Genomic DNA, 22,881 nt, shown 5'->3' with positions numbered 1-22,881 from the left:
TTTCTTATTAGTAAGGAGATGGGCCTGTAGTAAAAAATGGTAAACTTGCTGACTTAGCAACTATTGGATTAAGTACTATTGGATTCAATACTATTGGATTAAAAATATCAATGCTATAGAGAGATCAATCTAAAAAAATATTTGATTTTCCATAGCAAATTTGATTTTGACTTTCACATTCAGTTGAACCAAACATAAACACCAAAGACATTGTGCTCTTTCTCTATGTAGTTTAGCTCATTAATGTTGTCATTTTTTAGTATTCATAGGGGGTACGGATTCTTATTTTGCTTTAGCAATGAGATGAAAAAGTTTAGTAAGTTCACCCAAGTCATTGGTAAGTCCAAGATTAAAATTCAGGAATTCTGTCAGAAAAGCAAAGAGAATTCCCCAATGACTCAGAAGGCTGAATACTGAATGAATATCACAAATAAATCCCCAGAGAATCACTGCTGCTAAGCTTTCTAAGAAAACTGAAGGGAAATCTATAATCTAATACTGAATTATTTTATATCAAGCAGTAAACTAAACTAGCTAAACCTGTAAAAATGTTCAAACATAGCTTAATGATACATTAAGCTGATCCAGCTCATCAAACTTACCATCTGACAGATAAAGGGCTTGATTTTTATGTGGGGAAATAATGTTTTACTTTAGTCATTACTCTTATTATTATAATAATAAAATAAAAAAATAAAAAAATTATGAGACAAGTGATAAAAGGAGAAAACATAATCCATATTAAAGAGAGAATATAGACAACTGAAGCAAAAGCAGGGATGTTGTAGATATTGGAAGTACCAGATAAAGACTTTAAAGTAAATTTTAAAAATGTGGAAAGAATGGATTACATGTGTGAATAGATGAGAAATTTAATTAGAGACAGGGCATTTTATTTATTTATTTATGTATTTATTTATTTAATTTCTTTATTGATTAAGGTATTACATATGTGTCATCATCCCTCCATTAACTCCCCCCCCCCCACGACAGAGCATTTTTAAAAAGTCAAATGAAACTTCAACAAAAAGTAGGAGACATAAAAACATAGATAGAAAACATAAAAAAAGAACCAATTAAAAATGAAGAATACATTAGAGAATCAACAGTAGAGTAGATGAAGTAGAGGACTGAGTTACCAATTTGGAAGACAAGATAGTAGAAAATACAGTCAGAACAGCAAAACAAAAAACACTAATGCACATAAATTTTTAAAAAAATGAGCATCGTTTAAGGCACCTCTAGGAAACATCAAACATACCAACATATGAATAACAGAAAGAGAAGAGAGTGAGCAGGAAAATAAATCTGAAGAAATAATGACAGAAAACTCTCTTAACCTGGGGAAGGAAATAGACACACAAATCTAGGAAGGGCAGAGTCTCAAACAAGGAAGAACCAAGATAGCAGCATGGGTAAATGAGGTACTCACTGCCTCCCACAACCACATCAAAATTACAACTAAAATACAGAACAAACATCATTAGAAATGCCTGAAAGCTGGCTTAATGGAAGTCCTATACCTAAAGAAGTAAAGAAGAAAGCACAGTATCATGTTTAGTGAAATAAGCCAGTCAGAGAAAGACAGGTATCACATGATCTCACTCATATGTGAAATCTAATGAACAAAATAAACTGTTGAACAAGATAGATACAGACATAGAAGCATGGAACAGACTGTTGAATCTCAGAAGGAAGGTGGGTGTGGGTGGGTGGATGGGTGGGTGGGAATAGATCAATCAAAGAACATGTATGCATATATGTATAATCCATGGACACAGACAATAGGGTGTTAAAGACCTGGGGCAGGGGGTGGGGGCAAGCAATAAAGGGTCAATTGGAGAAAAAGTGACATATGTAATATTTTCAACAATAAAGATTTTTTTAAAAAAGGAAAAAGGAAGCACATTGAGACTGGTGGGTGGGGTGAAGGCACAGACTGGCTGGTCTGACACTGATGTGTGGCATTTTTAGTTTTTTAAAAAATATATATTTTTATTGATTGTGGGGAAGCATGGGAGACTTGGTTGGAAAGTTTGTAATGGGGAAATTATGAAAAGGGGAGAGGGCTGAAGGTGTCCTGTCCCTGTTTCTTGGAATTCCGACTTAGGGAAGTTGGCTGAAGGCAGCCACCCTAATTATTCCTTGACCTTTCCAAACAAGTCTGTGCAGGAGCAGATCCTCAGGTGTTTACTGGAATCTTTATGCTTAATCTTTAGGTGTCTTGCTTAAAGGACATTGCAGACACATGTGTCCTCCCAAGATTACTTACCCTACTGGTTGTATCTAAAAGTTAAACCTTATCTCAAGCTGCTGTTACAATAAAATCCTGAAGAGGCAGGCGAATGAGGCTGTCTGGTTCCTTTAGCCAGGCAGTCACTTAGCCCTCTCTTTCACAGCAATCCTGTGTCAGAGTAATCATTCATCTGTCACTCAGGGTCTGCTGGTCATCCCCAGCAATTGACTTCAGAGAGAAGGGAGAGGGAGAGAGAGAAACATCAATAATGAAAGAGAATCACTGATTGGCTCCCTCCTGCATGCCCACTATTGAGGATTGAGCCCACAACCAGGGCATGTGCCATGACTGGGTATAGAGCTATGATCTCCAGGTTCATAGGTCGATGCTCAACAACTGAGCCACATTGGCCAGGCTGTGTTTTTTTTTTTTTTAATTGGGAGGGATATCTCAGATGCAGTGGCATCCTGTGAGAAGCATGGGGCCCCAACCCTACACCAGACACCTTAGCCAAGGCCTCCAGTGCTGGGAAGAGAAGTCCCAATAATGTTGAGTTGTAAAAATCAGCATGGATTATGGCTGAGTGATATAGATGCTGCTGGAGTCCCAGGCAGTTCCTCTTAAAGGGCTGGCACAGGGACTTACTTGGACTCATTTCCTCCTTGCTTCAGCACTGGGGCAGTGGCATGAGGGGATTCAGGCACATACCAGGAGGAATTGGAGTGTCTGGCATCAGAGCAAGAACTTGGGGGTGGCTTTCTCCCAGACAGGGGTGCTCACAGGGTTTGTTGTTCCAATGCTGAGACATCCCTTGTCGCAGAGTTGACCGGCAGGCGCCATATCTGAGTCTCCTCCAAACTGGTTCACACTGTTCTGTCCATCCTGGTGATTCCCTGAGACCCCACCCCATCCCACCCAATTTGCAGCCCTACCCAAGCTGTTTGTAGGAGCTTTTCCATATGAATGGCCTGTCCTGGGTCAGGCTTCAGACTTTCCTACAATCTCCCAAACAAACAACAGCTGGCATCAGCATGCACCGTACATCTCAATAAGAGGCCCAAGTCCTGGCACTAGCATTAGCCTGCCTTGCTTCATGGCTTGGCCTCTCCTAGGCAATTTCAAGCTCAAGATAAGTAGCAGCTATCTTCAGATCTCTCTAGCTCCTGCTGGCTGACCCTAGGCAGTAGCTGACCTTGTACCTCCTGGGAGGCCCCAGCATCAGTGCAACCTTTGAACAGCTTTGGACCACACCTGATTACAACTCTACACATGCAGAAGCAACACTCTCAAAGGGCAGACTCAGTGAGTACCAAAGCCCCTGAAGAAAGACTTCTCCAAAGGAGTGTCTCCTGCACAGCAGCTCTCTCATTGTAGTCATAGCTGGTCCTCACAGCCAATTAGCCTGGAGGTCAATTCCTCCCAGTAATGCCAATAGCAATCAAGCTCAACTACAACAAGACAATACATACAGACTACATAGGGGGCACTTAGAGTGCTCAGCTCAGGTGACTGGGGAGGATGAGCCACTGGGCCCTTTAGGACATCTACTACACAAGGCCACTCTACCAATTCCAGGAGACATAGCAGCTCTACCTAATACATAGAAACAAACACTGGAAAGCAGCCAAAATGTGGAGATAAAGAAACAAAAGAAAGAACAGAAGAAATCTCCAGGAAAAAAAATAAATAAATGAAATGGAAGAAAGCAAACTACTAGATACAGAGTTTAAAACAATGGTTATGAGGATGCTCAAGGATCTTAATGAAAAGTTCAAGGGACTTAGTGATAATTTCAAGGATATTAGTGAGAACATCAAAGAAATGAAAAGGACCAGTCAGAAATTAAGCATACATTATCTGAAATAAAGAATAATTAGGAGAGAACCAAGATGGTGGCATAGGTAAACATCTGTACTTACCACCTCCCATAAACACATCAAAATTACAACTAAAATACAGAACAATCATAATCCAGAACTGCTTGAAAGTTGACTGAATGGAAGTCCTACAACTAGAGAAGTAAAGAAGGAAGAATGTTGAGACTAGTAGGAGGGGTAGAGGCATGGAATAGGCTGGACCAGCACCCATGTCTTACTGCTTTTTTAATCAGGAGAGAGATCGTCTCTGCAGAGTCCCCCTGCAAAGAGCAAGGGGTCCCAGCAACAAACCAGACTCCAGAGCTGGGAAGAGAAGTCCCTGTAACTATGGGCTATAAAAACCAGGGGCTCAATGACACAGAGGTTGCTGGTAACCTAGCTGTTTCTTTTATTTATTTACTTATTTTATTTTTTAAAGAAATCTTTATTGTTGAAAGTATTACATATGTCCCTTTTTTTTCCCATTGCCCTCTCCCCTCTCCCCCGTTTCCGCCTCCCTCCCCCCCCCCCAGCTGTTCCTTTTAAAGGGCCATTGCACAAACTTATTCAGACTCATTTCCTCAGAGCTCCCACTTCTGGTGCTGGGCAGCAGCTCTGGGGGACCCAGTAACATAGGGGGTGGGAACTGGTTTGTTTGCCACTGGGGCAAGAACTCAGGGGTGGCTTCTCCCAGACAGTGCTTGCAGGGGTCATTGTTCCTGTGCTGGACCTCCTGGTGGCAGGACTGACTGGCAGTCATTTCTGTTTGCTCTACCCTGGTGATTCCCTGAGACCTCTGCCCTATCCAATTTGCAGCCCCACCCAAACTGTGTGCAGCAGCTTTTGCATAAGAATGGCCTGTCCTTGCTCAGGGTTCAGACTTTACTAAAATCTCTCAAAAGAGATGCAGCTGGGTCAAGGTGCCCAAAACCTAACAATAAAAGGCCCAAGACCTGGCACTAGCACCAGCCTGCCTTGCTTCACAGCTGGGCCTTGCCTAGGCACTTCCAAACATAATACAAATAGGAGGAATCTGCAGATCTCTCTGTAGCTCCTGCTGGGTGGCCCCAGAGCGTGGCTGACTGCACCACCCAGTGGTCAGCATCAGACCATACCAGATTACAACTCTACACATCCATAAGTGACACACTCAAGAGATTCAGTGAGCACCAAGGCCCCACTGAAGCAAATCCTACTCCATAGGGGTGTCTCCTGCACAGCAGATCTCCTACTGTAGTCCCAGCTGGTCTTCACAGCCAATTGGCCTGCAGGTCAATTCCTCCCAGTGACACCAACAGCAATCAAGTCTCAACTACAACAAGACTGTGCACACAGCACACAAAGGGGTGCACCTAGAGTGCCCAGCTCAGGTGACTGGGGAGGCTAAGCCACTGGGCCCTATAAGACAGCTACTACACAAGGCCACTCTACCAACTCAAGGAGACATAGCAGCTCTACCCAATACATAGAAACAAACACTAGGAAGCAGCCAAAATGTGGAGACAAAGAAATGTCACAAATGAAATAAATGGAAGAAAGCAAACTGCTGGATATTGAGTCCAAAACTATGGTTATAAGGTTACTAAAGAATCTTCTTGAGACCTCCAAGGGACTTAGTGAGACTTTCAAGGATCTTAATGAGAATGCCAAAAAAATGGAAAAGGACTAATCAGAAATTAACCATACACTGACTGAAGTAAAGAATAATAGATAGGGATTCACCTGTAGAGTAGTGAATTCTGAGAATCAAATCAACAATTTGAAATATGAGGAAGCAAAGAACACCCAATCAGAAGAGCAAAAAGAAACAAAAATTAAAAAATATGAAGATCGTGTAAGAAGCCTCTGGGACAACTTCAAGTGCACCAACATTTTTATTATGGGGGTGCCAGGAGAAGATAGAGAGCAAGATATTGAAAATTATTTGAAGAAATAATGACAGAAAACTTCCCCTACCTGGTGAAAGAAATAGACTTACAAGTCCAGGAAGCATAGAGACTTCCAAACAATAGGAACCCAAAGAGGCTCACACCAAGGCATAGCATAATTAAAATGCCAAAGGCTAAAGCCAAAGATAAAATATTAAAATCAGCAAGAGAAAAGCAGTTTGTTACCTACAAGGGAGCACCCATATGACTCTCAGCTGATTTCTCAACAGAAACCATGCAGGGCAGAGTAGAAAGAAACATTCAGTGATGAATAGCAAGGACCTGCAATCAAGATTACTCTAGCCAACCAAGTACTCATTTACAACTGAAGGTCAGATAAAGAGCTTCACAGACAAGAAAAAGTTAAAGGAGTTCATCACCACCAAAGCAGTATTACATGAAATGTTGAAGGGTATTCTTTAAGAAGAGGAAGGAGAAGGAGAAGGAGAAGGAGAAGGAGAAGGAGAAGGAGAAGGAGAAGGAGAAGGAGAAGAAGGAGAAGGAGAAGGAGAAGGAGAAGGAGAAGAAGGAGAAGGAGAAGAAGGAGAAGAAGAAGGAGAAGAAGGAGAAAGAGGAGAAGGAGAAGGAGAAGGAGAAGAAGGAGAAAGAGGAGAAGGAGAAGGAGGAGAAGAAGGAGAAGAAGGAGAAGGAGAAGGAGAAGGAGAAGGAGAAGGAGAAGGAGAAGAAGAAGAAGGAGAAGGAGAAGGAGAAGGAGAAGGAGAAGAAGGAGGAGGAAGAGGAGGAGGAGGAGGAGGAGGAGGAGGAGGAGAAGAAGAAGGAGAAGGAGAAGAAGAAGAAGAAGACTAAAAAATATGAACAATAAAATGGTAACAAATACATATCTATCAACAATTGAATCTAAAAATCAAAATAAATAAACAAGGAATCTAATGAACAAAACTGATGAATAAAATAAATCAGAGGCATGGAAACATGGAACAGACTGACAAATCTCAGACGTAGAAGAGAAGATGGGTGGATAGAGATTGACCAAAGAACTTATATGCATTACATATGGACACATACAATAGGGTGGTGAAGGCCTGGGGTCAAGCAAAAACTGGGTGAAGGGGAGAATTGGGGGGCAGAAGGGGACATCTGTAATACTCTGAACAAGAAAGATTAAATAATAATAAAAAAAGAGTTCCAAACAAGATGAATCCAAAGAGGCCCACACCAAGAAACATCACAATTAAAATGCCAAAAGTTAAAGACAAAGAAAGAATCTTAAAGCAACAAGAGAAAGATAGCCATGTACAAGGTAGCTCTCACAAGGCTGCCAACTGATTTATCAACAGAAACTTGGCAGGTCAGAAACATTGGCACAAAATATTCAAAGTGATGAAAAGCAAGGACCTACAACCAAAATTACTCTACCCTGAAAGGCTATTATTTAGAATTGAAGGACAGAAAAGGAGCTTCCTATGCAAGAAAAAGCTAACGGAGTTTATAACCATGAAACCAGTATCACAAGAAATGTTAAAAGAACTATTATAAAAGAAAAAAAAGAGAACCATAAATAGGTTTAATAAAATAACAATAAATACATAGCTATCAATAATCACTATAAATTTAAATAAATTAAATGCTTCAATCAAAAGACATAGGGTAGCTGAATGGATAAGAAAATAAGACCCATATGTAAGTTGTCTATGAGAGACCCACTTCTGATGGAAATACATAAACAAACTAAAAGTAAGTGATGGAAAAAAGTATTATATGCTAATGGAAACAAACAAACAAACAAAAAGCTGGGGTAGCAATAAGTATATCAGACTTTATTTTTTTATTTATTTATTTATTTTTTTCCCAATTTTTTTTATTAAGGTATTATACGTGTACATATCTTACCATTGCCCCCCCCACCCCACTCCCATATATGCCCTCACCCCCCAGAGTTTTTCGTCCATTGGTTATGCTTATATGCATGCATACAAGTCCTTTGATTGATCTCTTATCTTCCCCACCTCTCCCTAACCTTCCTGCTGTAATTTGACAGACTGTTTGATGCTTTACTGCCTCTGTATCTATCTTTTTGTTCAAGTTTATAATGTTCTTTATTATCCATAAATGAGTGAGATCATGTGGTATTTTTCTTTCATTGACTGGCTTATTTCACTTAACATAATGTTCTCCAATTCCATCCAAGTTGCTGCAAATGGTAAGAATTCCTTCTTTTTTATGGCAGCATAATATTCCATTGTGTAGATGTACCATAGTTTTCTGATCCAGTCATCTGCTGATGGGCACCTAGGCTGTTTCCATATCTTAGCTATTGTAAATTGTGCTGCTATGAACATAGGGGTGCATGTATCCTTTCTTACTGGTGTTTCCAAATTCTTAGGATATATTCCTAGGAGTGGGATTACTGGGTCAAATGGGAGTTCCATTTTCAGTTTTTTGAGGAAACTCCATACTGTTCTCCACAGTGGCTGCACCAGTCTGCATTCCCACCAGCAGTGCACGAGTGTTCCTTTTTCTCCGCATCCTCGCCAACACTTGTCGTTTGTTGATTTGTTGATGATAGCCATTCTGATAGGTGTGAGATGGTACCACATTGTTGTTTTGATTTGCATCTCTCGGATAATTAGTGACGTTGAGCATGTTTTCATGTGTCTCTTGGCCTTCCTTCTGTCTTCTTTTGAAAAGATTCTATTTAGGTCCGTTGCCCATTTTTTTTATTGGATCATTTATCTTCCTTTTATTAAGTTGTATAAGCTGCCTGTAGATGTTGGAGATTAAACCTTTATCAGTGATAACATTTGCAAATATGTTCTCCCATGCAGTGGGCTTTCTTGTTGTTTTGTTGATAGTTTCTTTTGCTGTAAAAAAGCTTTTTATTTTGATGTAGTCCCATTTGTTTATTTTCTCTTTAGCTTCCATTGCCCTAGGGGCAGTGTCGGTGAAGAAGTTCTTTTGGCATATGTCTGAGATTTTGCTGCCTGTGGATTCTTCTAGTATTTTTATGGTTTCCCGTCTTATGTTTAAGTCCTTTATCCATTTTGAGTTTATTTTTGTGTATGGCATAAGTTGGTGATCTAGCTTCATTTTTTTGCATGTATCTTTCCAATTTTCCCAACACCATTTATTGAAGAGACTGTCTTTATTCCATTGTATGTTCATGCCTCCTTTGTCAAATATTAATTGAGCATAGTGGTTTGGGTCAATATCTGGATTCTCTATTCTGTTCCATTGATCTATATGTCTGTTCTTGTGCCAATACCAGGCTGTTTTGAGAATAGTGGCTTTGTAATACAGCTTGAAATCTGGTATTGAGATCCCTCCGACTTTATTATTCTTTCTCAGGATTTCTGTGGCTATTTGGGGTCTTTTTAAATTCCAGATGAATTTTTGGAGAGTTCTTTCAAGGTCTGTGAAATATGCCATTGGTATTTTAATGGGGAGTGCATTGAATCTATAGATTTTAATGATATTTAAGGCCATTTAGAGACTGGAGCTAGAGGACCGTCTGGGGAAGTCTATGCCTGGAAAAATCCATGGCTGTTGGGGCTGGCGTGGTCTGTGAATATGGAGGGGGTCCTTGGAGCTGCTAACAGAAGGGATCTCTGGAAAGCAACCCATTTTGATCTGATGAGAAGGGACAGCCTGGGAATTTCAGGGGAGTGCAGGCTGCTTGGACTTGTGCGGACCCACTGTCTGCACAGTTGGGCTTTTTCCACTTCTGATTACTAAGCCCAATATATAGGATAACCCAGTTGGGGATACCCTGGGAGACTGCAGGGGGAAGTTGTTTTTCTGGAACCTGGGGATCGGAGCGGTTAGTGACCATCGGAGAGCCAGCTCTGAGGCAGCCCACCTCCACAAACCGGTATTGAGTGCCACAGGGAAAGAAGGCTAGAGAGGCCATAGATTGACCCGGAAGTCAATCCAGAAACACTGCCACCCAGGGGCTGAATCACAAATTGACTTTTGTGTAATCAAAAATAAAGTAATATGAGAAATTAAGACACCGCCTGCTTAAAAATCAGGACTGGCTTACAACACTGAGGAGCAGTGAAACACAGGGAACTGCAATACTGTCCAGACTGGGAAACAGGCGTGCCAAAGAGAACAATAGAGGAAGTGAATGACCTTCACTACTGCACATTTTATTTTTATTTTTTTATTTTCATTTTTTGCATCTTTTACTTAAGAAACTATTTTTTTCTTTTTTCCTCATTTGATTTTACCTTTTTAATTATTACATTTTTATTTTCAATCAGTATTATAACTACTACTATTTTAACTTTTTTTTTAAAGTGTCATTTTATTTTCTCTTTATTTTACTTTGGGATTAGTGCACTACATTCTATTTTCATCTTTCCTTTAGCATCGTTTTACGCAATCTCAACTCTACCTTTATGCCATCACTCTCTTCCTAACCTTTCCCCTTTTGGTGTCCTGTTTATCTTAACCATTTCCTGCTTTAGATTTTCCCTATTCTTTCTGTTTACCCCCTGCTAAAATTTCACCCTACTTATATATCTAATTTCCAATTCCCTGCTCCAAGTCAATACACACTTCTCTCTTCGCTGTCTTAACTATCCAACAATTGTTTTTCTCTCTGTCCTTTTGTTGTTGTTTGCTTGAATGTTGATTATATCGAATTTTTATGCTTTTTTGTGAGATTGTTTTGCTTATTCTTTTTTTGTTTGCTTTGTTTTTTACTTCTGTTTTCTCTTGCCTCGTTTAATATTAGTTGGTGTTGTAGTTTGTATTAATCTCCAGGTACTTGTTGCTGGCAGTTGCTGGGATTAGTGGTTGTTCTATTGGAGTTTTCTCCCCATATATATAGTTGGTTCCCCTTTTCTCTCTTAGTCTCTTTCTTGTCTCTCTTACTTTTTTTTTCTTTTCCCAATTTCACTTTGACACTCCTTTTTTTTCTTTTCATTCTTTTTACTCTTCTCCTTTCTTATCCCCTAATTTGCCTTTCTCTGGTGGTCACCTTTATTGGAGGTTATTAATATCGTGAATACATTTCTGTTTAGTGCCTTGTGTGTTGTACCTGGTTGTGTTGTATTTTGTGCCTTTAAATCAACGCAGGAGAGAGAGAAATACATAACCAGACATCTGGAGAAGAGAGACCATGGGGAGACAAAGAAACAGCCCACACATGAAAGAAAAGCAGGCATCACCAGAAAAGGAAATAAACAAAATACAGGCAAGCAACCTATCAGAGAAAGAATTCAGAGAAATGGTCATAAGGTGGCTGAAAAGAATGGAAGACAAATTCGACAATATGAGTAAGAACCAAGAGGAAATGAAGAAGAACCAAGAAGAAATGAAAAATGACATCACTGCTGTAAAGAACTCAATAGAAAGCATCAAGAGTAGACTAGAAGAAGCAGAGGACTGCATCAGTGATCTAGAAGACAAGATGGAAAAAAATACGCAAGTAGAGCAGCTTCTAGAAAAAAAAATTAAAAAGCAGGAGGAGAGCCTAAGGGAACTTTGCAACAACAAGAAACAAAACAACATCCGCATAATAGGGGTTCCAGAAGGAGAGGAAACTGAGCAAGGAATAGAAAACCTGTTTGAAGAAATAATGACAGAAAACTTCCCTGATATAGGAAGGAAAAAACCCACACAAATCCAAGAAGCTGACAGAGTCCCAAGCAAAATGAACCCCAAAAGACCGACGCCAAGGCACATTATAATTAAATTGGCAAACACCAACGACAAAGTAAGAATCTTAAAAGCGGCCAGACTAGCAACTGATTTCTCAACAGACACTCATCAGGTCAGAAGGGAATGGAATGAAACATACAAAGTCATGCAAAGGAAGGGTCTGAATCCAAGAATACTGTACCCAGCAAGGCTATCAATCAAAATTGAAGGTGAAATCAGGAGCTTCACAGACAAAAAAGGACTAAGGGAATTTATCACCACCAAACCAGCAATGCAAGAAATGCTAAAGGGTCTGCTGTAAAAAAAAAAAAAATAAAAATAAATAAATAAATAAATTAATTAAAAAATATATATATATATATAGCGAAGAAGGAACACAGGGGTAAAGAATAAAAGTGCCGACAAATAAGTACCTATCAATAATAACTTTAAATGTAAATGGTTTAAATGCCCCAATCAAAAGACATTGGGTAATGGATTCAAGACCCATATATATGCTGTCTACAAGAAACCAACCTCAGAAAAAAAGATGCACACAGACTGAGGGTGAAGGGATGGAAAAAGGTTTTCCAGGTGAATGGAAATGAAAAAAAAAGCTGGGGTAGCAATACTTATATCTGACAAATTAGATCTCCAAGTGAAGGACATAACAAGAGATAAGGAAGTCCACTTCATAATACTAAAGGGAACAATCCAACAAGAAGAAATAACTCTGGTAAACATATATGCACCCAATACAGGAGCACCCAAATACATAAAAAAAAACTCCTGGAGGATATCAAGGGAGAGATTAAAAGCAATACAATCATAGTAGGAAACTTTAATACCCCATTATCACCATTGGACAAATCCTCTAAACAAAAAATCAGCAAAGAAACAGCAATCCTAAATGACTCACTAGACCAGATGGAATTAATTGACATCTTCAGAACATTTCACCCCAAAGCCACAGAATATACATTCTTCTCAAGAGCACATGGGTCATTTTCAAAGATAGACCATATGCTGGGTCACAGGCAAATCTCTTCAAATTCAAGAAGATAGAAATTATATCAAGCATCTTCTCAGATAACAGTGGCATAAAACTGGAAATCAACTATAATAAAAACAATCCAAAGAAATCAAACACATGGAGACTAAACAGCATGCTATTAAACAATGACTGGGTTACCAGAGAGATGAAGGAAGAAATAAAAAAACATCATGGCAACAAATGACAATGAAAACACAACAATCCAAAATCTATGGGACACAGCGAAAGCAGTCTTGAGAGGGAAGTTCATAGCTCTACAAGCCTACTGCAAAAAACAAGAAACAATGGTAATAAATTACCTAACCCTACAACTCAAAGAGTTAGAAAGAGAGCAACAAGAAAAGGCCAGTGTAAGCAGAAGGAAGGAAATAATAAAGATCAGAGCAGAGATAAATGACAGAGACCAAAGAAACAATACAAAAGATCAACAAAACCAAGAGCTGGTTCTTTGAAAGGATCAACAAGATTAATGAACCTCTAACCAGGCTCACCAAGAAGCAAAGAGAGAGGACCCAAATAAACAAAATCAGAAATGAAAGAGGTGAAATAACAACAGACCCCACCGAAATACAAAGGATTGTTACAAAATACTATGAACTACTCTATTCCAACAATCTGGACAACCTGGAGGAAATGGACATATTCCTAGAAAAATATAACCTTCTAAAACTCAATCAGGAAGAATCTAAACAGCTCAACAGGCCAGTAACTATGGAAGAAATTGAAGCAGTCATCAAAAAGCTTCCGGCGAACAAAAGCCCGAGGCCAAATGCCTTCACAGGAGAGTTTTAACAAACATTCAAGGAAGAACTAAAACCTATCCTCCTCAGATTATTCCAAAAAATTCAAGAGGAAGGAACACTTCCAAGCTCCTTTTATGAAGCCAGCATCACCCTAATACCAAAACCAGATAAAGAGAACACAGTTAAAGAGAATTACAGCCCAATATCCCTCATGAACATAGATGCCAAAATCCTCAACAAAATTCTAGCAAATCGGATCCAGCAGTACATCAGAATGATCATACACCATAACCATGTAGGATTTATCCCAGGAATGCAAGGATGGTACAATATCTGCAAATCAATAAACGTGATACATCACATAAACTGAGAGATAAAAATCACAGTCATATCAATTGATGCAGAAAAAGCATTTGACAAAATCCAACACCCTTTCTTGATAAAAACTCTCAACAAGGTGGGAATAGAAGGCTCATACCTCAACATAATAAAAGCTATATATGATAAACCCACAGCAAACACCATACTCAATGGGCAAAAACTAAAACGATTTCCCCTAAGAACAGGAACAAGACAGGGATGCCCACTCTCACCACTCCTGTTTGACATAGTACTGGAAGTATTAGCCATTGCAATTAGACAAGAAGAAGAAATAAAAGGTATCCAAATTGGAAAAGAAGAAGTAAAGCTGTCCTTATTTGCAGATGACATGATATTGTACATAAAAAACCCGAAAGACTCCATCAAAAAACTAATAGACTTAATAAATGAATTCAACAATGTAGCAGGATACAAAATTAACGCCAAGAAATCTATGGCCTTTCTACACACCAATAGTGAACTTACAGAAAGAGAGACTAAAACAGCAATCCCATTTACCATCACACCAAAAAAATTAAGATATCTAGGAATAAACTTAACTAAGGAGGTAAAAGACCTAATTGCGGAAAACTACAGGACACTGAAAAAAGAGATAGAGGAAGACGTAAACAGATGGAAGAACATACAATGTTCATGGATTGGTAGAATCAACATCATTAAAATGTCCATACTACCCAAAGCAATCTATAGATTCAATGCACTCCCAATTAAAATACCAATGGCATATTTCACAGACCTAGAAAGAACTCTCCAAAAATTCATCTAGAATAAAAAAAGACCCCGAATAGCCACAGCAATCCTGAGAAAGAAGAATAAAGTAGGAGGGATCGCAATACCAGATTTCAAGCTGTATTACAAAGCCAATGTTCTCAAAACAGCCTGGTACTGGCAGAAGAACAGACATATAGATCAATGAAATAGAATAGAGAATTCAGATATCAAACCAAACCACTATGCTCAATTAATGTTTGACAAAGGAGGCATGAACATACAATGGAGTCATGAAAGTCTCTTCAATAAATGGTGTTGGGAAAATTGGATAGATACATGCAAAAAAATGAAATTAGATCACCAACTTACACCATACACAAAAAGAAACTCAAAATGTGTGCCACGCCAGCACAGCCAAGGGTTCAGTGAGCCTGAGGGAGGGCGGTGAAGGATGGAGAAAAAAGACAGACAAGAGAATAAGCTGGGTCTAGGTGGATCTTCTGCGCCTTGCTGAGGCCACAGAACAGATCCAGACTGCAAAGCTGATGCTTTATTTATAGTCAGGGACAAACAAGGTAATTTACAATGTTCTTGTAATTTTCACTTGTTTTGGCAGCAGTTGCTGCCCCTCCCACAGCCCACTAGCTACCCAGGAAAGATCTAAGGAGCAGTTACAAGATCAAGCTTAATGATGCTTAGAGGACTGTGCCCTCCAAGCTGGGACTTATTTACGACTTTGCCTGCAGGCCAGTCCGAGTCTTAACCCTATAACCGCTTCCTACATCTCGTCCTTTCTTTTAAATTTAAGCTACTAATAATGGAAGTAAAACTTAAACATCAAGAACAAATTTCTGACTATTAAAACATTACCAAAACAATGCCAATGCAAAACCCAATAACAAAACAATGCAAATGCAAAACCCAGACATGGCTATTAACAAAACAATGCCAATGCAACACATAATAATGCCAATGCAACACAACATTAAAGAAATCAAACTACAGTAACATTTTCCTACTAAATGGAAGTTTCTTTTGCTGATTTACTCAAGAGTCCTCAGACTTGGCTGTGAAAGAGTTTGCAGAAGACTGGCAGCTAACCAATGCTAGCATGGCCAGAAACATGGTTGAGGGAGTAGCTTCTACTTCCTGCTTTTCTGCCATCTGCTGGGCCTCAGTTGTTAACTTCTTCAGCTGAGCCCATGTTGGAACCTCGGTCTCTTGCGTAGCCTTCATCATCTTCCTTTTCCACTTTGCTGTCATCGGGGCAACTTCCAGTCTTTTGAACGATGGGACAAGGAGCTTCTCTGGGTCCATGGTGGTTATGCATGTAATGCTCTGGCACCCAAATTGGCTGCGCGGCTCCTTCTGGAAAGATACAAACACAACCTCTTCCCCACATCATTACTGGATCTGGTCCAAACCATTGTCCAGTTTGTGCATCCTTCCATCGGGCTAACCCCACGGAGGCAATTGTACAGGAGGTCTGATGCCTTTCAGCTGCTGTACAACGCTCTGCATTGCAATTCAAAAAATTTAAAATATAAAGAGCATGACTGAGTTTGTTTTGAGGTGACACATAACATCCATCTCTCCCTTCCTGTTTTAGTAATACCTTAGTTGGAGAATGAGCCAAATATAGCCATTCAACAACTCCAGGAGCTTGCCAAATGACCCCAGTGGGTGTATGTGTCGTAGGGAAAATTAAAACCTGTAAGGGAAGGGAGTAATCAATTCTAGTAAGCTGTGCTGAACTTAAGGCATCTTCAACTTTATTGAAGGCTGTCTTGGCTTCCTCTGTCAAGCAGCGTGGGGATGACGGAGATGAATCTCCCCTTAGTATATGAAATAAAGGGCTTAAGTCAGCAGTGGTTAATTTTAAAGCAGGTCGAACCCAGTTAATATCTCCTAATAATTTTTGGAAGTCATTTAATGTAAGTAAAGTGTCAGTCCGAATTTGAATTTTCTGAGGTTTTATTGTTTTTCCCTCAATAATGCTGCCAAGATAAGAAAAAGGAAATGTCCTTTGAACCTTTTCGGGTGTTATGCATAATCCTGCAAATCTATATAGATATTATTTAGATGCGTTTCATTTTTATGAGGCAAATTTAAACTTTACTTTTTATTTGCCAGTGGCTCTGGAAAACCAGGTTAGGTTTATTCGAATGTAAATTACTACATTTTACAAAGATGGTTCCTGGCAGGAAACTAGATTACCTGTCTGCTGAGGGTAGGGCATCTACCACTTCCTCCATTAACAAAGGGCATAGCCAGTTACCTGGGCTACTTAGATCTTTATAATTAATACATTATTTACCTATATTTCAACCATTTTTTGAGATTCAAATCCAATTTCAATTATTTTAAGGCATTTACTTGGGATAAATTCTATAACACAGAATTTACTGGTTTTCTTGAAGGCCTTAAAAGTTAACCTTTTTAAACAAGGTTCATTAGTATTTTGAAAACTACTCTTTATTATGGAAATGCGAATAAAGACAGATCTTAAATTTTTTCTTTCTTTTTCGCTTTCCAAAGTAATAACTAATCACCTAATTTGGCCAAGATTTGCATTTCCCTGCCACATTCCTCCACTCCCCTTCTGGAGTGGGCTCTAGGCAGCCCAGAATCAGGGACCACAGACTGAAAGTAGAGGCAGGCATTTCCTCTGGACCTTCAGCTATATAATGATCACGAAGTTGTTTTCCTACCTTCTCCCATGCCTCTATATTTACCTTTCCTTCCTCAGAAAACCATGGGCAGGTTTTACTTACAAAATCCAAAAAATCGAAAAGCTGTTCATACCTCACAGAACAGCCCCTTGCTTGGAGCATAGCCTTAAGCATGGATACGCATACATTCTTTCCCTGTGATCCTGAATTTCCCATGTTTTATACCTAGCTAGTACTAAATTGCGCTCCTTACCTTCCTTTTTGCATGTGCTTCACTGGAGCATCCTTTCACCTGACAATTGCAGTTCCCTCACACTCAGGTTCGCATTGAGTGCCACTTGGGCCGAACTCAGCTCCACGTTGGGTGCCACTTGTGCCGCGCCAGCACAGCCAAGGGTTAGGCGAGCCTGAGGGAGGGCGGTAAAGGATGGAGAAAAAAGACAGACAAGAGAATAAGCTGGGTCTAGGTGGATCTTCTGCGCCTTGCTGAGGCCACAGAACAGATCCAGACTGCAAAGCTGATGCTTTATTTATAGTCAGGGACAAACAAGATAATTTACAATGTTCTTGTAAGTTTCACTTGTTTTGGCAGCACTTGCTGCCCCTCCCACAGCCCACTAGCTACCCAGGAAAGATCTAGGGAGTAGTTACAAGATCAAGCTTAATGATGCTTAGAGGACTGTGCCCTCCAAGCTGGGACTTGTTTGCAAATTTGCCAGCAGGTCAGTCTGAGGCTTAACGCTATAACCACTTCCTACAAAAATGGATACAGGACTTAAACATAAGATGGGAAACCATGAAAATACTAGAGGAATCCACAGGCAGCAAAATCTCAGACATATGCCAAAAAAAACTTCTTCACTGATACTGCCCCTAGGGCAATGGAAGCTAAAGAGAAAATAAACAAATGGGACTACATCAAAATGAAAAGCTTTTTTACAGCAAAAGAAACCATCAACAAAACAACAAGAAATCCCACTGTATGGGAGAACATATTTGCAAATGTTATCACTGATAAAGGTTTAATCTCCAACATCTACAGGCAGCTTATACAACTTAATAAAGGGAAGATAAATGATCCAATAAAAAAATGGGCAACGGACCTAAATAGAATCTTTTCAAAAGAAGACAGAAGGAAGGCCAAGAGACACATGAAAACATGCTCAACGTCACTAATTATCCGAGAGATGCAAATCAAAACAACAATGTGGTACCATCTCACACCTATCAGAATGGCTATCATCAACATATCAACAAACGACAAGTGTTGGCGAGGTTGTGGAGAAAAAGGAACACTCGTGCAATGCTGGTGGGAATAGAGACTGGTGCAGCCACTGTGGAGAACAGTAGGGAGTTTCCTCAAAAAACTGAAAATGGAACTCCCATTTGACCCAGTAATCCCACTCCTAGGAATATATCCTTATAAACTAGAAACACCAATCAGAAAAGATATATGCATCCCTATGTTCATAGCAGCACAATTTACAATAGCTAAGATATGGAAACAGTCTAGGTGCCCGTTAGCAGATGACTGGATCAGAAAATTATGGTACATCTACACAATGGAATACTATGCTGCCATAAAAAAGAAGGAATTCTTACCATTTGCAGCAACCTGGATGGAATTGGAGAATATTATGCTAAGTGAAATAAGCCAGTCAATGAAAGAAAAATACCACATGATCTCACTCATTTATGGATAATAAAGAACATTATAAACTGATGAACAAAAAGATAGATACAGAGACAGTAAAGCATCAAACAGACTGTCAAATTACATTGGGAAGGTTAGAGAGAGGTGAGGGAGATAAGAGATCAACCGAAGGACTTTTATGCATGCATATAGGCATAACCAATGGATGCAAAACTCTGGGGGGTGAAGGCATGTAAGGGAGCGGGTTGGGGGGCGCAATGGTAAAATATGTACACATATAATACCTTAATTAAAAAATGAAAAAAAAAGTTATTATTGATAGGTACTTATTTGTCGCCATTTTTATTCTTTACCCCTGTGTTCCTTCTTCGCTTCATATATCTATCTATCTATCTATCTATCTATCTATCTATATATCTACCTATATATATATATATATATATTTTTTACAGCAGACCCTTTAGCATTTTTTGCATTGGTGCATTGGTGGTTTGGTGGTGATAAATTCCCTTAGTCCTTTTTTGTTTGTGAAGCTCCTGATTTCACCTTCAATTTTGATTGATAGCCTTGCTGGGTACATTATTCTTGGATTCAGACCCTTCCTTTGCATGACTTTGTATATTTCATTCCATTCCCTTCTGGCCTGATGAGTGTCTATTGAGAAATCAGTTGCTAGTCTGATGGGGGTTCCTTTGTATGTAACTTTCTGTCTCTCTCTGGCCGCTTTTAAGATTCTTACCTTGTCGTTGGTGTTTGCCAATTTAATTATAATGTGCCTTGGCGTCGGTCTTTTGGGGTTCATTTTGCTTGGGACTCTGTCAGCTTCTTGGATTTGTGTGGGTTTTTTCCTTCCTATATCAGGGAAGTTTTCTGTCATTATTTCTTCAAACAGGTTTTCTATTCCTTGCTCAGTTTCCTCTTCTTCTGGAACCCCTATTATGCGGATGTTGTTTTGTTTCTTGTTGTAGCAAAGTTCCCTTAGGCTCTCCTCCTGCTTTTTAATTTTTTTTTTCTAGAAGCTGTTCTACTTGGGTATTTTTTTTCCATCTTGTCTTCTAGCTCACTGATGTCGTCCTCTGCTTCTTCTAGTCTACTCTTGATGCTTTCTATTGAGTTCTTTACAGCAGCAATGTCATTTTACATTTCCTCTTGGTTCTTACTCATATTGTCGAATTTGTCTTCCATTCTTTTCAGCCACCTTATGTCCATTTCTCTGAATTCTTTCTCTGATAGGTTGCTTGCCTGTATTTTGTTTATTTCCTTTTCTGGTGATGCCTGCTTTTCTTTCATATGCAGGCTGTTTCTTTGTCTCCCCATGGTCTCTCTTCTCCAGATGTCTGGTTATGTAGTTCTCTCTCTCCTTATCCCAGGCTAAATCTGACCTTTCCATGGTGGAGTGTAGGGCTCCTCTGAATCCGTGTGTTTGTGCCAATTGGGGACCGGTGTTCTGGGGCTCGCAGCTGTTTGGTGGTTGCCACAGTTGTAGATTTTCAAGCTTCCGATAACATCCACTTTCCCCTTCAAGATGGCACGGTCTCCGCGTCTGAGCCTGTAGCTCCGAGAGGGGACCCAGCAGCAGTGGGTGCTGCCCGGTCAGGGGAACCCCATCCATCAGTCCCCCACCTTCTCCTGGAGTATAGTTGTCCCTTAACTCGCCAACAAACACTCTCCATGCGACCCTCAGCTGTTCTTTCTTTCTGCTCCAGGACAAGGCTCGGGACCCATCTGTCTATTCCGCTGCTATTTTTCCTCTCCTCACCTTCAATTTTAAATGATAGCTTTACTGGATAAAGTAGTTTCATATTTAGGCCCTTGCTTTTCATTACTTTTAGTACTTTGTAGCACTGCCTTCTGGCCTGAAGTGTTTCTATTGAGAAGTCAGCTGACATTCTAATGGGATCTCCTTTATTGCTTATTTTCTGTCTCTCTCTTGCTGCTTTTAAGATTCTATATTTATCTTTCACATTTGCCATTTTAATTATGATGTGTCTTGGTGTGGGTCTCTTTGGGTTCATCTTGATTGGGACTCTCTTTGCCTCTTGAACTTGTGTGACATTTTCCTTCACCAGGTTGTGGAAGTTTTCTGTCATTATTTCTTTAGACTCTTTATCTGTTTCTTGCTCACCCTCTTCTCCTTCTGGTTGTCATATTATAAGGATATTATTACGTTTCTCATTGTCCTAGAGCTCCCTTAACCCTTTGCACTCGTGTGCTTTTTTCTCGATTCCTTTATTCTACTCGGGATTTAATTTTTTAAATACCCCAGATTTTACAAAGCATGGCAGTAGAATAAAAAACTGGAGTTTCTTTTCATACAAACTTATTTATTTGGATTTTTTAATATTTCAAATTATTGATACATTCAAAGAGTATAAAAAGAGCTGCTACTGATGCTAACCATGTCAAGTCACACTCGACATCTGAGTGCAAAAGGTTAAGCTATCTTTCTGCTTTTTAATTATTTTTTTCTATTTGTTGCTCTAATTGGGTATTTATTTCTACCTTGTCTTCTAAATCATTGATTTGATCCTCAGCTTCATCCAATCTAATTTTACTACCTTCCAGTGTGTTCTTTTTTTTTTTAAATATATTTTATTGATTTTTTACAGAGAGGAAGAGAGAGGGATAGAGAGTTAGAAACATTAATGAGAGAGAAACATCGATCAGCTGCCTCTTGCACACCCCCTACTGGGGATGTGCCCGCAACCAAGGTACATGCCCTTGACTGGAATCGAACCCGGGACCTTTGAGTCTGCAGGCCAACGCTCTATCCACTGAGCCAAACCGGTTTCGGCCCAGTGTGTTCTTGATGTCAGATATATCATTCTTCATTTCTGTCTAGTTCTTGTTCATGACATTCATGTTGTTGCAATTTGTACTAAGTTCCTTAAGCATCTTTATAACCATTGCTTTGAACTCTGTGTCTGATAGGTTGCTTCTCTCCATTTTATTTAGTTCTATTTTTGGAGATTCCTTCTTTTCTCTCATTTGGGGATTGTTTCTTTGTCTCTCCTTTTTAGCTGTTTCTTTTTTTTTGCTTCTATGCACTTAGAATTATTATGTCTCCCAGTCTTTGTGGGATGGCCTCATGTAGAAAGTATCCTAAGAATTTCAGTGGTGATATCTCTTTGTTTACCTGAGCTGGATGCTCTAGGAATGCCCTTGTGTGTATCATTTGAGCTCTCCTGTTGTAATTTGGACTTGATTGTTGATGTCCCATTTGTGGGAGGGATTTCCCCTCCAAGTTGCCAGTGAGGGTCAATGCCAATGTTGTCATGGTAGCTGTTATACAGGTGGTAACATAAGACAGTAAGACACAAAAGGTCCAAATTAAAAACAACATGAAAATCAAGCTACTCAACACAACAATAACAGGAAAAACTAAGAAGGAAAAAGAAGAGAAAGCAAAAGAAGAAAAAGAATGAATATTAAAAGACATGTGATCAAAGACTAAGAGGGGGTCGAAATCGGTTTGGCTCAGTGGATAGAGCGTCGGCCTGCGGACTGAGGGGTCCCAGGTTCGATTCCGGTCAAGGGCATGTACCTTGGTTGCGGGCACAACCCCAGTGGGGGGTGTGCAGGAGGCAGCTCATCGATGTTTCTAAACTCTCTATCCCTCTCTCTTCCTCTCTGTAATAAAATCAATAATAATAAAAAAAAGACTTAGAGGGGATATAAAGAAAAAGAGAGAAAGTAGAAGATGAAAAAATGTCTATATGGATGCAAGGAGGAAGCTAAAAGAACCAGTATAGGAGGAAAAAAAGAAGAGTAAACAGAAGAGAAATGAAATAATAATAATAATAATGAATTTAAGATATAGTAATAAAAGTTATATTAAGATGTAGATAGGCCAAGGAAATCAGAAATGAGAAAAAATAACAAAAATTAATAATAATAACTGGAATAGACTAAAGTAGAATGAAATAAAAAATTAGTGATATGGAAGAAAAAAAAGAAAAAATGAGGCAAAAACAAATAAATAACAAAAAAAAAAAATAAAAAGAATCCACACACACACACACACCATAAATTAAAACCA

This window comes from Eptesicus fuscus, chromosome 3 (genome assembly GCF_027574615.1).
Source record: "Eptesicus fuscus isolate TK198812 chromosome 3, DD_ASM_mEF_20220401, whole genome shotgun sequence".
Lineage (NCBI taxonomy): Eukaryota > Metazoa > Chordata > Mammalia > Chiroptera > Vespertilionidae > Eptesicus > Eptesicus fuscus.
Note: the sequence above shows the minus strand (reverse complement) of the source record.